Source organism: Pomacea canaliculata, linkage group LG12 (genome assembly GCF_003073045.1).
Source record: "Pomacea canaliculata isolate SZHN2017 linkage group LG12, ASM307304v1, whole genome shotgun sequence".
Classification (NCBI taxonomy): domain Eukaryota; kingdom Metazoa; phylum Mollusca; class Gastropoda; order Architaenioglossa; family Ampullariidae; genus Pomacea; species Pomacea canaliculata.
The window spans coordinates 14,334,484-14,350,886 of NC_037601.1; the positions used below are offsets into that span (position 1 = coordinate 14,334,484).

At 43.3% G+C, this 16,403-nt stretch overlaps 1 protein-coding gene across 1 annotated transcript in view; it reads left to right on the forward strand.

The window, feature by feature from the left end:
* Positions 1 to 594: 594 nt before the first annotated feature.
* The window catches only part of LOC112576421 (beta-hexosaminidase subunit alpha-like), a 55,862-nt gene continuing 40,053 nt past the window's right edge, over positions 595 to 16,403 (forward strand). The window contains 2 exon segments of the mRNA XM_025258799.1: positions 595 to 779; positions 7,469 to 7,538. The gene's annotated coding sequence lies outside the window, so the exon portion shown is untranslated.

Below are 16,403 nucleotides of genomic sequence, written 5' to 3' on the forward strand. Positions count from 1 at the left end.
GGCATCACAGAATTGGGACGTTGTCGTTGCGTCACAGAGATAAAGCAATAAAGGTGTGCACTCGGCGGTACCAGGATGACTGGAACAATAAACAAGGATACACGAGACGTCCACTCGCACTGGGAAAGCTGCGAACTCGATCATCTGATGTCTGTAACCGCCACTTGTTTTGCTTCGAGTATCTTACACCAAGCATGCAATCGTCGTCCAGGTAGCATACTGCTATCCAAACATTTATTTGGACGTAGTAAACTGTGTCGGAGGATTTTCCAACAAATATATTTTAAAAAAAACTGTAATCATATAACATAATGGAATTTGTATGCAGGTCATACATTTCATGAAGTCAAAGGGTCACTAAAAGCCAGAACCGAGCATCACCGACAACAAAATGTTATTTCTGAGGTGCATACAAAAGCGTACACACATCCCCTCAGTGCCCACAAAGAGTGAAACCCGTGCCATCATCATCGTTTACGGATGTACCTAATTAAAATCACGTTGCTGCTCTCCCATTGGATGTAGCCTTGACAACGTGTCCGTTGTATCTGTGTGCCCTATCCCCGTGTGTTTGGCGTCCTTCTGTACTCGGGGATGTTTGTGGGCCTGCATCTCGAGGGGAGTAAAAGGATACTGGAGCGATAGTGTACTGACACCTGCTGATCCAACTATCGAATGGTTGTCTTATTCCTTAGAGTGTTGGCGAATGTAGGGCAGTGAGAGGGATTATGTTGGTCATCACTCATCCCTCCCATCAACTCACAAAGGCTGGCAATGAGGTAAGTGCTGCTAGACACCTCCGTCCCCCAAAGACAAAATTTTAGGGGAGTATTTTTCATTTTTATCTCGAGGCTGGAGGATGGGGTGTTATCGAATGTTATTTTTGACTGTTTTGTCCTGAAAAAAGGTAAAGGTTTTGGAGGTATTGTAGACTTTTTCGAGACTGTTGTTGATCACTGGTTAGTGGCTTTGCTGACGGCGTGCTGGCGTTCAGGAAGCCTCGCTTGTGATGGCGCGCTAGCTGGCGAAAACGAGGCTGAACAGACAAGCGCAGTTGATGACGTCGCGAGTGGAGAGAGAGAGCACCGGTGTAGGGATCTCCAGCTGTACACGAGAAGCAACTTTATTTCTCACACCGACAGTCGACTTCCTGACCTCTTGCCAGTCGGCATCTCAGTTGACAGAAGCTGCTATTAGGGAGGAGGGGAGTTAGGGGGTAGGAGAGATAGCTACGTGTTGGGAGGTTAGTGGGTTGAAATGAAGCCACGTGACTACTGTGGAATGCTGGAAATGACAGTCAAGTTTATCTCCAATCATTTAGCCTGAAACAAATCTTTGGCCACAGGACATTCGTTTTTTCTCTCTCTCACATATTAACACAGTCTCTCTCGCTTTTTCTTTACACACAGTTTCTCTCGCTTTTTCTCTCCTCCACACCCCGCCCACTCTCAAGAGAAGAGCATATTTTAATGTTTAAGGACCCAATGTATTTTTGAATATTGTTGACTTAGCCCTTGATATGAACTCAATGGTGGTGTCAACAAATGATGAAAGGTCAAAAGGTCGCTTTCTCCCTCCCTCCCGCTACCGCCCATTCTCTCAAGCGACGAACAGAAAATGTAGTGTGGGTATTGTTTCCTAAAGTAAATAAAATGCGGAAGATATTTAATTTTGAAACCGAATAGTAATTGGGGCACAATAGAACGATGCCCAGACGTCACTCAGTTATTGCTTCACGCGGATGCGCTGGTGGAGATGCTGTATGGCGAAAACAGGAAGCGATGAATTACCGCCATTAAGATGGGGGTTCCGTGCACTTAACACGCTTGTTTATTGTGTGTGCGTGTCTGCGGAAAGAAAGCTATCAACTTGTCGATTAATTTTAGTTTCGCATGCACTCCAGGGTAGGCTCTCCTTAATACAGAGCACACAACCGCTTCGTGCACCCGGACCAACCATCGCATCCTCCTCAAAATTGGTCCAGCTGCGGAGTAACTGACTCCTTAGAGGGTTGGTAAAGGTAAGGTAACTTGAGTGAGAAAGATGGACACTGCCACTACAAAACCTATTCAGTAATGAGTACACCCACGACTTCTTGGATTCATTGTTTTCTCTCAGTCAGCCTGGCTTGAAAGTTTTCGTTGGCAGTGTAAACAGTGTCAGCGTCGATGATCGACGTTTTAACGGATCGCATTAAAGCGACAAAAACAGTCGTTAAAGCGGTCGTCTGAATTATGCTAAGGAACTTTTGAATGGCAGTTAGAAGCTATATTTTTTTATTGTTTCCTATTTCCTTGAGGCAAGCATTTTGGCGCTTGAAGGACAACTGTGGGAAATGTGGCAGGCGATAATGGGAAGCAGTTTTAGATTGCCTCAAGCACTTAATGCTGATAGTTTTGTTAGAAAGTCAATGAAGCATTTAATTATGTAAAATAAAATAAAAAACTGACGGTTTTTAAATGGATTTGCAAGCTTGGAAGATCTCTCTCTCTCTTATCTTCGTCATCTTAATTACTTTAATTACCACGCTGTCCACGTTTGGTTTGCGTAGAAGAGATGTATCCCAATGTCTTCTGCTTAGTATTGTTTTATCTGAAATCACTGATAGCATCTTAAAACGGAATAAGATCATCAAAAAATAAATCTGCAGCGTATATCGGCCAAACTTAGCTGATGACCGAACCTTAATGGGTGTGAATGTTGTTGCCAGGTATGGTGAGGATCGGTTTGCATGGGCTAACCTCGACACACCCACACCTCTTCACTCAGGTTTATTTACAAGAGTGTAATTATAAGAAAACATTAGTTTTGGTTGCCTTCTCTTAATTAGAAAGCGTAAGAATGGGTCGTTTTATGCCCTCATTGTTTTGTTGTTTGCCGCACTCGGTAGACCAGTCGACGGACAACACAGGGCACGGAGTACACCTACCTCGTGTCCAAAGAGTAACAGCTGTTACAGAATAGAATGAAGCAGGTGCTTGCAGTGTTTTAATGAGAATTATTCTGTCCCCACTGTTTGTCCAACGCTATTTCTGACAACATATGTACTAGCATTTTTATGTAAAAATATTGGTCCTTGACACGGTCATAGTTCGCTTAACATGTTCTTTCTCCAGCCAGCGTCAAGTAATCAGTCTTAATCTCGTGTTTGTTCTTCTCAGCGACACAAAATTTAGATAAATTTCTTAGGTTCTTTCCAATTAAGTTGTGACTATTTTGTTGGTTGTTTGGGTCTCAGATCCTGAAAGTTGATTTTCCTTTAATTTTGTTTTTGTTATCGACTGAGTTTCGTTGTTCGTTGCTTTTTTTTTCTTCTCTTCCAATCCTGTCTTTTTTTTTTTCTCTTGCTATGAGCGAGTGTGTATGTGAGAGAGAGAGACCTTTTCTCACTCAGTGTCTTTGTGTTTGTGGTTTTCTTTCCTCTCCCATGACGACAGCAAGGAAACTCGCATGAATAATTGGCAGCCGGTTTTATCAGCCTCTGACGATTTCTTCAGAATTTCTTTTATACTGCTGGCACCAGATGAACAGCAAACGATCCATGAAAGAAAGCCAATGCTCACAAAAAAAAAAAACAAAAAAAAAAACAAAAAACAAAAAAAAAAAAACCACAGAAAACTCCCCGGGCGGATGGAGGACGGTGAACCTGTTTAAAACCCGCTCGCGAAACAAAACAGGTTTTCTAGACGTTGCTGCAAAGATGTCGTAAAATAGTCTTTGTGCCAAGCAAAACAAATTGCATACCACATTAAAAAAAAAACAAAACAAAAAAACAAACAACCAAATGTATTGGTGCCATACAAAAGAACAGGCCAGGCTAAAGCCCATGAAACCTTAGATGAACTAGGAAAGGTAGTTTTACATCTGGTTTTATCTTTTTTTTTTTTAAAAAAAAGGGACTAATGGGATTTGTAAAATAAAACCGTCTGTCCTTTGTCCTTATAGAAAAAAATTACCCTGAGAAAAACAGACAGAGAGAGAGAAAATGTTTAGTTCAACTGCATGTTCAGGTTATTTATTTACCCTCCAACCCCTCACACCTCTCCATCCCCTGTCACATTTGGATATCCTTAGTATGCGTTTATTTCGAGAAGGCTAAAAAGCCTTCCGCGTCTTTTATAAGCATTGTCGTAAACAGAATGGGTCATTTAAAACTTCCAACTTGCAGCGACCGCCAGCAAATATCGTCATGGATGCACAAACATGTTTTATGAGCAGTCGGCAGACTGACTGACAGCAGTCGTCACCTGCTCCGACGTCAGCCACCTCGTCTGTGCAACGTAGGCGTTGCTGGTGAGGATCACGTAGTTACGTAGTTCTTGTTGAAATAGTTGACGGTGTATTTTAACGGAGGGGGTGAGAATCGATTTGGGTGGGGGAGGGGTTGGTGCAGATGGAGAGAGGTAGGGAGGTTTGGTGTGGGGTGGTAGTGAGAGAGTGGATTCGCTGACAGAAGAACAGACGAACAAGCTGGCTGCTGAGAATTACGATGGTTGCTGGATCCTCCAAAATCACCCAAGGGAGGAACTTGACATTCCGTTGTTTTTACCTGACGTAAGCCAGTCGTGGTTTCCGACCTATCGTGGCATCTATTCTGATCTACGTCACGTGATGGAAAGTAATTTCAGCTTCCTTTGTTTTTTTTTTTTAACGCCCTGCTATTCTGTAAACATTTTCAGCCCTGTTTGTGTGTTACCAGCGAATTATCTGTAATCGTGATATTTTTGTTTAGAAATACACCGGTGGGGCCTCCTTTTTTTTTTTTTTTTTGGTCCAGACAATTCATCCATCTGTCTCAAATTCTTTTTCCTTCTTTCCTGATAAACAAAAGGACAAGTGAAGCTGAATATATTTCTGTAACGTCTTCTTGTGTGTTAGTCCGACAAGATCGGGTGATAACTTTCTAGTCACAAGTAAGCGTTGAATAAACAATGGTTTCCTCAACTATTAAAAGATAGAAGAATCGACAAGCCATGTGCTAGAAAGTAATAGTAGTTCTGGTTTGCTTTTTTCTAATCAGGTGGAACAGAGTGTGGGTGCACTGTAGATACTAAGCACACATAGCCGCTATCGGTTTTCGCACAGACTGTTTGTTCCTCAGAGCATGAACAAACACTCGTCTTTGCCTGCATCACAAAAGTGATTTATGTATGATGCTGTAGACGTCACTCAAGGTTATAATTGCAGCATAAGACTAAATCCAAACAATAAATAACTCACTTATAAATGTTTTGACTACGGTGACTGAAAAAACTGGTGAGGTATAATGTTTCTTTATCAGATAAATGAATTCAGTGAAAGAAAAAAAAATTTTTTTTTAACAAAAATTTGAGTAAATAGCTCCTCCCTGTTCTGCCGACAATCTTCTCCATACGCAGAAAAATTTTAGCCTGAGAATTCAAACAATTTAACATCTGGTCCTAGCTTTTTTTATTATTGGGGGCTCTCTTGACTACATTCAAGTGTTATTCACTGCCATCATTATTTTGTAGCGAGGTCAACCATGTCATATGAACCCTAGTTGACTTTGATCTTTCATGATGCATACTGACGTGAAGGTCCGGTTGAGTGCATGTTTGTGTGCGTGCGCGTGCAGACTCTCTGGACATGTTAAATTTGCGTGATGTAGTGTGGTCACCAGGTGGCGCTGACGCTAGAAAAGATGTCGCATCGATTGTTTTGTAGGTTAAAAATTTTTTTTTTTAGGCGACGGCTGCTTTTATTGCGGTGGATGTCGCAGAGCGAAGCAGAATTCGATCCGAATTGATCTCATCAACTTGCCATGTGTAGGTTGTTTTATTTTTCATGTCTTTACCTCCATGACATTGAAAGAGAGATCGGGAAAGTCAGCAGTCGCATTATACGTGACAATTTTGACAGGCTTTGAATCAACGAGACACAAGCAATTATAAAAGCAAAAATAAATGTTTCGCGTTGTATGACTGTTATCTAAAAACATTCTTAAGATAAAAGTTTACCAGGTCCAAAGAGTTTCAAAGCTCCCAGAGAGGCACTTGCGCTTTCTCTCCGAGTTCGAGAAGTTTCTGAAAATATTGGTGAATTGAAATAGCCCAGGGCGGAAGGAGTGTTGGACGACAGGAACATCTACTGCGAGAAAAGCAGGTTGGCAGGACACACACACGGCGCCGCTTGTCGTCCGTAGTAGAGTGTTGACGCTGTCGTCTGAACACACCAGCTCACTCATACTTCTTCGCCTTGAGAGATACTTAGTGACACTCTTGAAACCCATAGAAAACTAGAGCAACTGGGGATTTTTCTTCAATTCAAAAGTTGGGAATCAGTTTTTTCTTAATTCTACAAGTTATTTGCTTTGCTAGTGCGTTGTACGGTTTCACAGTGCGTTTATATGATGGGGATATTTAAACAACAGAAAAGAGTTGGTTAGTGTGTACTTTTATCGAAAGTCAGAATATCTTATCGCTTTTTGGAAGGTCGTGCCAAGGGTCATGGACTAATCTAAGATGGCGCACGCATTATCAGATAGCACTAGTGTCGCAGACACAAGCTTAAAGGAGTTTATAAACCTTAACAGAAACTAGTAAGTGTATAGTAATGATGAGATGATGATGATGTTGAAGCGGAGGACTGGCGCTGATGTAAAGTCTATCCCAGGGACAACTCGTGAAAAGGAAAAAAAAAAACTGTGTTGGCGCTAGCCAAAGAGGATTAACGACGATGAGAGAGTTGATTTTTATTAGAAGAAATAAAAATCCACAGGCAAGCACACAAACACAGTGCCAATGACGTCAGAGAAAAGTGCAGCTCGGTACAGCATGCAACAACAAATCCAAGAAAACAACGAAACTGCGGAGAGCTGCCGACCCCCTAAAGCCCGTTAGGAGAAGGGACGCCACTCTCATGTGTATGTGTTACGAGGTCAAAGATCGATTGATCCATCCATCAAGCGGTTGATTGATTTTCTGTACAATCGTCTCAGAAATACCAGATGTCATTTTCGATCGAGATATTCAGAAGAGTTGCAAGGCTTTGGATACTGTGCTTCTCACACCAGCTGTTCCTCCCCACCACCGCCATCCCTCCTTGGCAGAGTGTCGTTGTTCGTGAGATAAGCCGATGACTGACATTTGCAGAACGAGAATCCATTGCTGTTGTTCCTGTGGAGTAACAGATGTCTTCTTGCCTATTGTCGCGCGGATTTGAAAACTTCTTATTGCTTCTGCAGTCAACCACCGCAACAAACGCTTTCAAGCGTGTGAGAGAGAGAATGCGTAAAGCCCATGGTCAATTGGATTAGCGAAATGTTGAGGGTTGCTTTGAGGTTATCGATACACCAACCTATTGACTTTTTCTTACGAGGAGATTAGGTAGGGAGAGTTGGTTTGGGGAGGAATAAAAGTACTCGACAATCCAGTGTGTGTGCGCATGCGCAGCTTGGTGCGTTCTCATAAATTGCTCGCACTTTTATCATATTTTCTATTTCTTGCAGATTTATTCCTTGGTTTTGACCACGCCATCACGGAAGCCACAGGACGTCTGCTCACAGCTGACAGGAACTAGTAAGTAATTCACTTGGGCATGCTGATACTGAGTGTTGATGTCATTCCTTCTCTTTGCCGTGTTATTTGCCAGGGTTCCCAGGTCCTTGCAAGGTCCTTTTAAGTCCTTTTATATTGAATTTTCGCCAAAAGGCCTTTTAAGTCCTTTTATTTGCCATGCGGTCCTTTCAAATTCTCACACAGGTCCTTACATTTTCTCTGTGACCCTTTTAAGTCCTTTTATCGATAAAATATTACCACAAATTTATTTCCGGAGTCGACTTTGGCGCAAAATACCGACGATTTTCGCCGCATGTTTGGTCTACACATCTGTACAACACTAGTTGCCCTTCCGTATTCGCAAAAAACACTCTTTTTTCAAAAGGTCTTCAGAAACTTGCTCTTTCTTGAACTTTGATCTTCTAGTACTACTGTGCATAGCTCTATTTCTCTCTCTCTTCCCGTTAGAGTGTGTGTGCGAGAGAACGACACGTGAACTGACTTTTGTATTACACCAAAGAATGGCTTTCAGGTTTTGCAATTATTATTACTTAGATTTCTAGAAAACTTGGAACATTAACGGTGTATGTTATCAGCGCGCTAAGGACACTTTTTAAGTTATCTAATCTAAATATGGCAGACAGGCATCAAAATTAACTCTTTGATTATTTATTACTAGGAATACATGTATTTGAGAACATAGAGAAGACCACAGATTCATAAATAATACATCTTTCCGACCACACAAGAGAAAAGCTTAAGCATTGATGACTGTCACTTAGGTCCTTACGAATGCATGAAAGGTCCTTTTAAGGTCCTTTTTTGGCACCATCCCTGATCCCTGGGAACCCTGTTTGCTTATCATACATGAATAATATTGATACAAATAGAGTTTCCAAAAGGCCAGCTCACCGACATATGCAGATTCACACGATACTCGGGCATAGTAGAGATAATTTCTCGTTTGACATCTCTCCCTGTGCTTCAGAGATTTCGGGTTTTAACGTCTAAACTCCACTTTCATGATGGCCGCGCATTTGAAGTTAGGAAGGCGTTTGGCTGAGTTTTATTTTCCGCAGTTTTAAGGTGATTCAAGTGTGAATGTAGCGAAAGCCGCTAGGCACTTAGTTGCTTAGCAGCTAGCTACTTGATATTAGCATGCCTTGACATAATTCACCTCGACTGTAGATGTACACATTTGTCAGCAAACTGTGGTTATTCAGTTTCCAGTGCCCTTTCTAGCATCATCTCAGAGATTAGAAAACTGCAGCAGTAAAAATTTTCAAAGCAGCGTTTAATCTTTTGATGTTCGGTAGGTTAGATGTCAACGATGAAAGCACTAGTTTATGGTACTTAATATTTTTGTTACATATATAAATGTCTTAGAATGAAAAGGGACATTTTATTCTTTATGTTTTCGTTTTATTTAATTAACAATGCAATTTTTTTCTCAAATGGTTTTCACGTCGTTTTAAATGCTAACCATGTGGACCTTTAAAAGGAAACGGGAGTATGTGTGTGGAGGTGGGTAGAATGCTCATGATGGAAGGAGGATTTTGAGGTTTTTTTTTTTTCTCGGAAGTGCGTAGATTTTATCTTTAGTTTCCTTATATACCCTACCTCTGGACACTCCTAACGTTTTCCGTTGGTTGAGGCTTTAGTCCTTCGCTACTCCGTTGTCCATCGAATGCCAGTATTCTATTCCAGTTTTTTTAGATTGTGTACTGTTTGGACCTCCCCTCCCCCACGCAAAAAAACATTGAAATGGGCGGTAGGTCTCTTCAATAAATAAATTCATTTCCCTCTTTCTCTTTAGTTGTGTGTGTGTATGTGTGCGCGCGCGCGTCCTTGTGTTATGTGTGTGCACGTTGGTGTATGAAAAGTGAATTTTGTTTGAGGCTTTAAGTGCTGTTTAAATATTCACTTGAACGTGATGTTTTGTAGCGTAGTTTCCTGCTTTCTATTTGTTTAACAAGGTCTTGTTGTGGGCACCGGGTTGCTAGGCACCGGTATCAAAAGGAGCAGAAGAGGAAGAGAAAGAGAACAATACAAGTGTGGAATTGCTGTTCTATCAGTAAATATATACCGCTAGACATAATATTGTCGCTAAACGATTTACAGGATCAGTAGAAGGGTCATTACAACACAATAAAATACAGAGACACGATGGGAGTGGTAGGGTTACCAGAGTTGTTTAATTTTCCTGGAGGAGTGGGATTCGACCGGTGCAGACTCGATCCTCATGAATGACAAACGCCGCTCACTGCAGAGTGTATATTCGAAACCCAGCGGACCTAAACGGGTGGTTGCTGAGAAATGAGGTTTCCAAGGGGCTCGCAGATATGGTCTTTGACCACGAGGTCTGTTGACAGTGGTTTGTTTCCAAGAGCTGTCGTCGTAGATCAGTAGAACGCAGTATGCTGATTGATTAAGAGGACAATAGACCTTGCGAGCGAGAGCGATAATCCGTGAACGAAGGACTCAGTCAAACCAGGATAGGGGTGTGTGTTGTGGGGGTAGGGGTGGCATAAGGAACACCTTGCCTTACGTTATTGTACTTTACTGACGTCATCATGTGTGTCTGACATTGAACACACACATGTCGTTATTGACTGAGTTTTGGGCAGCGGACCAGAAAGCAGAGCGTCCGCACCTGGGACACACACACACCTAACCTCTTGATGCCACCCAGTGACGTCACCGCCTGGTGCCTATGTCCTCGCCGGTTAGTTCAAAACTTCAGCGACTGGGTCAGGGGTCGTTCACTGGCCGCTTTGTTCGTAACTGTAGAGGCTTGTTCAGAGGTCGTCTGCTCTTCACTTTGTTCTTGTGTTCTTTGTTCACTTTTCATGTAGCTTTGTGGGGGGTGAAAGATACTAAAGCGGTAGTGAGGGTTTTGGTCTTTAGTAAAATTGAGGCAAATGACCTACGACCTCTGCCCCTCGAAACTAACACGTTCAACGATAGTTTTGTTTGTTTGGGTCATGAGGTTTCTAATTTTCTTGCTCTTTGCATTGTGAAGAGAGATGCTGCGTAGGAACGGCTAGCAACTGGAGATGTAACGTACATTGAAATTTGCAAACGACAAAGCACATCAGTCATTTCTTTTATGAAACAAAGAGAGGAATCGTTTAAACGTACAAAAACACTCGAAAGTATTTTTTGTTTTGGTTAGTTAAACAAACACACACACACACACACGCATGCATGCAGGTGGAGGAAATGTGTGTGATGGAGTTATTGTGATTATTAATTTACGTGAAATGAAAGTGCGCGTGCGAAACTATTTTAGTTCCCACCTCTCGTCCCAACAATTATCATCAAGTATTTGTGTCGGCTTAACAAATTACATTTTAGTTGTAACCCTTCGACATCATGTCATCGTGACTCAGCTCGGTCTGCCTCTATTGTACACTCAGTCGTGAATACCATCCTGGTTTGCTTGTCTGCCTCCTCGCTTTCTCTTTTTTCTGTATTTTTATTTTGGTATAATCAAAACGGCATGTCTCCAGTCCCGTATATTTTATTTATAGATGCGTTGCTGTCCAAGTTCGAGTACAGTTCTTTTAGTTGGGAAGACAAGCTTAGAAGACAAACCCCCACACACATACACACATACACACCACTACCAACAAAAAACAAATAAACAATCCCAGAACGGATCAAAACAATGCCAAAAACCCACCCAAAACAAAGTCTTGCATTGCAGATGCATGTGTAGATGGTTGTGTGTATGCATGCATGCGGCTTAGTGGAGAAAAACGCATTTTTTGTTAACTCAGCCGTCTGGAAAAAAATGAGGCATGCACTGGAGGGTAATAATGTTGGTAAACCTGTTATTTCATTTATTTATTATTTTTGTCGCGTTGTATGAGTTTTGCGATTTTCCCCTTTGAAGTACGGTCATTCGATTATCGAGTTAGTCCACAAAGTCCTCATAATCGTTTTGCTAAAAAAATTCAGTTTGTATTACCAGATAAATAAAGCGTATTTGTGTGGCAGTCTTCCTCTCCGCACCTCCATCCCCACGTATTGCGCCATCGAAACCAAATGGCGTGACATTATCTCCCAGGATATCTGTTTCGTTACACCTTAGATACACACAACTCACATGTATAACAACCAGCATCTAGCTCTGTTTCCTGGAGGCTGGTTGTGAGATGTCTTGCCATCTTGCTGTCAGCACATGATAACCGGTTTTGCAGGACCTCGTCATTTGACGTGGACCAGATCGCGAATGCTGTATCTAGCAGGAGTGCCAGATAAACGGTTCTCACAACGACAGAGGGATGGGTGAGGCAGGGAGAAGATGCAGTTAACAGCTGTCTGCACTTCGGTCCACTTTTAAGTGCATTTCCATGGTGACGGATCCAGTATCAACGTAGACAGTTCACATTCTGTCATTGACGGCTGAGAGTCACGTGATCTTAATCTTAGCATTGGAACTCGTTTTGGTCTGCGTGTGCACTGCGTCTGACCTGGCCGACCTGAATCCAATTCTAGGTGTAGATTTGGTTACATTTTTATTGAAAACAGATGTTTGTAACTGTAGAATTCGACCTGTGTTAGGTAGAATGGCTTTTGATGCGACTCTTGACCATATATGGGCACATCTGTGACATGCAAAACTGCGACACGTGACCCTATATATGCGTCAGCGTATCGCGGAGGGAGGCGGGGAGTGGGGGAGAGAAAAGAGGTCTTTGTCTGCTCTTTCTCTCTGACACTCTTATCGTTTTAGATTCTGACCACGGCTGCTTTCATTTTTTTCCTTTTGATTTCTTTCATTTACGACTTTATCTACATCCGCTGTATCCCTCTTGCAGGCCAAAAGTAACACGCCGCGAGGTGGCCTAGCGGACATAAGTTTGACGTCACCAATCTAGTACAAAGGGATTTCCTTTATCGATAGACGGCGCTGCAGTGTCTGCTGCCATGTCCTGTGCATACGAAAGTCCAGCGGGTAGTTCCTACCCGTGTGAGCCAGTCGTAGAGACTCGGTGACTGAGCTGAAGAATCGAACACTAGCGATGGAACTGGCGGTGTAGCGTGTTGATGAGCTGTGAACGCTGCCTGTTTAGGCTGATGGGCGACATTCCATACTTATTGTAGTGGCACGCACTCCACTCCTCTGCGATAATGTCTACCATGAAAATCCCTTGCAAGAAAAGAGAACTATTTTAGTGGGAAATATGTAAAGGGTCGGGGGTAGAGGCAAGCTAGACAGTGATCTCAGAGACCATGTATTCATCCATGTATATCAGTGTCGAACTGGAGATCATATCGTGTGGACATCGCCTTTTCTAAACAGAGAGGTTCGCACCGACTCGCTTCACAGTCCCGATGGAGGAGCAGAACGTTGGGCCAAGAAAACTGCTGCTGGAAGAGAGCAGAAAAAGAATTCGGACTTATTTTGCAGATGTAGTCTCCAGGGATGCAAACTGTGCGGGTTTGATTGCAGGTCACCTCGGTGCACAAGTTCTGAAGCAGTCGTCCCTCCTCCGACCCCAAGATAAAAAAGGTCTTAAATTGAAATGCCTGCAGTGTGGTGCAGGAATGAAATATGAAAAGGCAGTTCCTGTATATGTGCTACAGGTTTTGGGAGAAAAAAGAAAAGAAATATGTGACATCGAGAATTGCTTGTCGTTTGCGTTGGGAGCAGATGTTCACGCTTCATCATATTTTTATTGTTGTTAAGACCTTTACGTTATCGGTATTTACGTTTCTTCTTTTGTAGCGTCATCTGAAAAATTTCTTCTAAAAGAAACGAAATTGATGTATTACTCTTTCAATTATAATGGCAGTCCTCATCCATTACTTCACGGGGATAATGTTTTATTTATAGAAGTATAGTTGTCGACAGAAACAAAGAGTGATGGATATCGGACCCTATTCACGCTTTGCCTTAGCAGCGCATCGTGCACAGGGCCCCAGAGACTGTATTCGTGTGCGCACGGTTCTCCCTCTCTCCACCTCACACCACCTCACCCCACAAACCCTGTCTCCAAGCCGGGGAGGGCCAGTACGCTGGTTGTGTAATCGCCTGGTGGTTGGCTCGTCACACGCGAGGGAAGCGACGACGGCAGGCAGTTGACGGTTGTTGAGACTGTCACACTGGCCAGCTTGACCGCCGCGTTAACGACGCCGACGACTGGTCTGACGAAGTTGTCCCCGATTGTAGAAGAGGACATCAACATCACGCCGCTCCCTTCAAGTATGACAACCTTTCTCTCTCTTTCTCTCTTTCAAGTGGATTTATTCTCTCCCCTTTCACTTGTCACAGACTTCCGACAAAGCTTTGCCTGTGAAAGACCTTCCGCAAAGATGCGACATCTCCGCGAAGTCTTTTGACAGCACACATTGGGGCAAGCTGTGGGTCGTGGGCGGTCTTCAAAAATCAATCGTAGCATCGATTATGTTTCTGCAGCTTTCGCATCATTTGTAAATGTCTTTTCTGTTCCTTCCTCAGTTCATCAAAAAGAAAAGAAAAAAAAAAAAAGAAAAAAAAAACTACCACCATGCTGCACGTTGCCGTATTTCATTTGCGGCGCGAAGATTGCATGTCAGAACGTTATGACTAGCTGCTATATCTTTGGGCGTGTTCTCCACAACAGCGGCAGATGAAGACTTTTGCGATGTAAATCCAGACACTGTGTCCTTCCCCGGAGAAATAAGGAGGAGATCGATGAGAAAACATTCTGCGAGTAGACAAGCAGTGATTCTGTCTCGCGCCAACATCATCGACCTGGTGGGTAGGGGGTAGTTGTTGCGTAAGCCTGGCCCTCCCTCTCTCTTTCCTTCCCTCTGTCCTTCCTTCCCTCTCTGGAAGCTTCCACAATTAGCTACGGGGGCTGCTCTCGAACATCGCTCGTTGGAAGCTCCGAAAAATCTACTTCCGACAGAAGGCGGAGATATTTTTGCCCTCAGCCGTCGCTGTCCCGTTGCTTCCTGCTCGTTAACCCCAGGACGACCCGGCATCCGGTCGTTTGGGTCGACATTTTGTCACGGGATCTGATCGAGTGCGAACTGTTGCAGCATAAAGGTCACGACACGTGACCTGACCTCGGCTGTTAACGTGTGTGCCGCCACGCTGTCGGAACACTAATTTGACCGTGTAGCTTGTACCAAGTAAGATATTTAAGTGTTCCAGACGGTGTTGGGGAAGTTGGTGTTACTCATAACTAACTTAGTTGGTTTTAAGTAATTGATTGGTTGAAAAATTTGGTCCTTCTCTATAGTTCCTCCTCCTCTAACCCCGTTACAAAGAGAGAGGTCAAGTGACTGAAACGAAAACTTTCGTAAAATGGAGACGGGGTATTTTATGGAGCGTTGGGACGTAAAATCAACGACAGTCGCCATTCTCATGTCCACCAGGAACCTTTTCTCTCAATAGTTAAGCGGCGCCAGTTGGTTTGGTTCGCCCACGTGACTTGGCACGACGTTAATACCATCCATCAGGTCACCTTGAAGAGTGATCGACGTCGAGGTGGACAGAAGAACTGTCCTGCAAATTTGGGGGAGTAAGGTGGTTGTTCCTTGCAGGATCTCTGAGCCACCCTGTGGCGCAACCGTTAGCAGCCAATACAGGGAAAATTGGATATCTTGGGTTCAGATCTCGTCTCGGGCACTCTGTTCTTTCTCTGCATGTGGCATCTGTTTTTACAGGGATGGCTGGTTTTACCGTGATATAACCATATCTACTTGCGGCGTTAAACATTAGCCCAACCCCCCTGGATCTGCCCTCCATCGCGCAAGGGAGGTCAAGAAGCCTGCCGCTGCGTCTTCTAGTTGTCCCATTATCTGCTTCACAAGTAGCCGTTTTTTTTTTAAGGACTATTTTCTTAACGTTGTAGGTTGTGAGAGATAAAGGAGCATAGGTATCGGGTACAGTGGAAATGTTTGTCTCTGTAACTTAAGACTATAAGTATTTTACAGACTGTGACAAACTGCAAGGTAAACGAGAAAAGAGAACTGAGGATATTGAGAGAAATAGTGTTTACGTAGTCGTTAGGGTGAGTTATTGCCACAATCTGAAGCAATGGCGTAGGAAGATGTGCAGCTTTGAGAAGGGCGTCGGCAAACTTCATGCTGACAGTGAACGACATATAAGCGGTCTGTACAAGTTGAATCTCTCTGCTTACTATTTTAAGTATTTATGTCTGCTAAAATCAGCAGTCATTATGTTGTAACTGTGTAGTTTCCCTCACTTATCAACACTGTTCGCTGAGATCTGAGACTGTATTGAAACCAATACTACATGCAGACAATCGCAGATGATGTGTAGGTGCGTGTGTTTATTTTTTTTTTTGAAATTAGAAGTCTAAGACAGCCACACACCGATGCTGATGTAATGGTGTGACAGTGCTTTGTCTTCATGAGCCATCCTCTAGGAAACAGAATTCGAGTAGCCAGTGAGGCATGACGCCTTTTCCGGTTGTTACCCCGATGGGGAACAGGTGAAGGACATTACCGTTAACTTGACAGCAGGCCTGACGAGAGGGGGGACAGGGGGTTGGTGTACCCGGGCCCGCGGCTGTCAAGGGGGCCCGGCCTTGGTCAGTGATTTTTTTTTCTTCTTCTCCTTTTCTTTTTCTTTTAAAGAAAGGTCTAAGGACAGAACACCCAAGCATTAGTTGAGTTTGAGTGTAGATATTGAGATTCGAATTGTAAACATACATTATATACTGGGAAAATAATTTATGATTACAAGTACAAGGGGCCCGGAGAGGTCGTCTGTCCCGGGGCCCGAGCTGGCTCTCGGCGGCCCTGCTTGACAGTCAGCCTCGTGTACTATCATCTTCCATCTGGCCACCTGTTTTCATGCGGGTACAATGTTGATCGGGCATTTGCATTTTCATATGTTTTAGTTTTCCTACAGAAAATTAG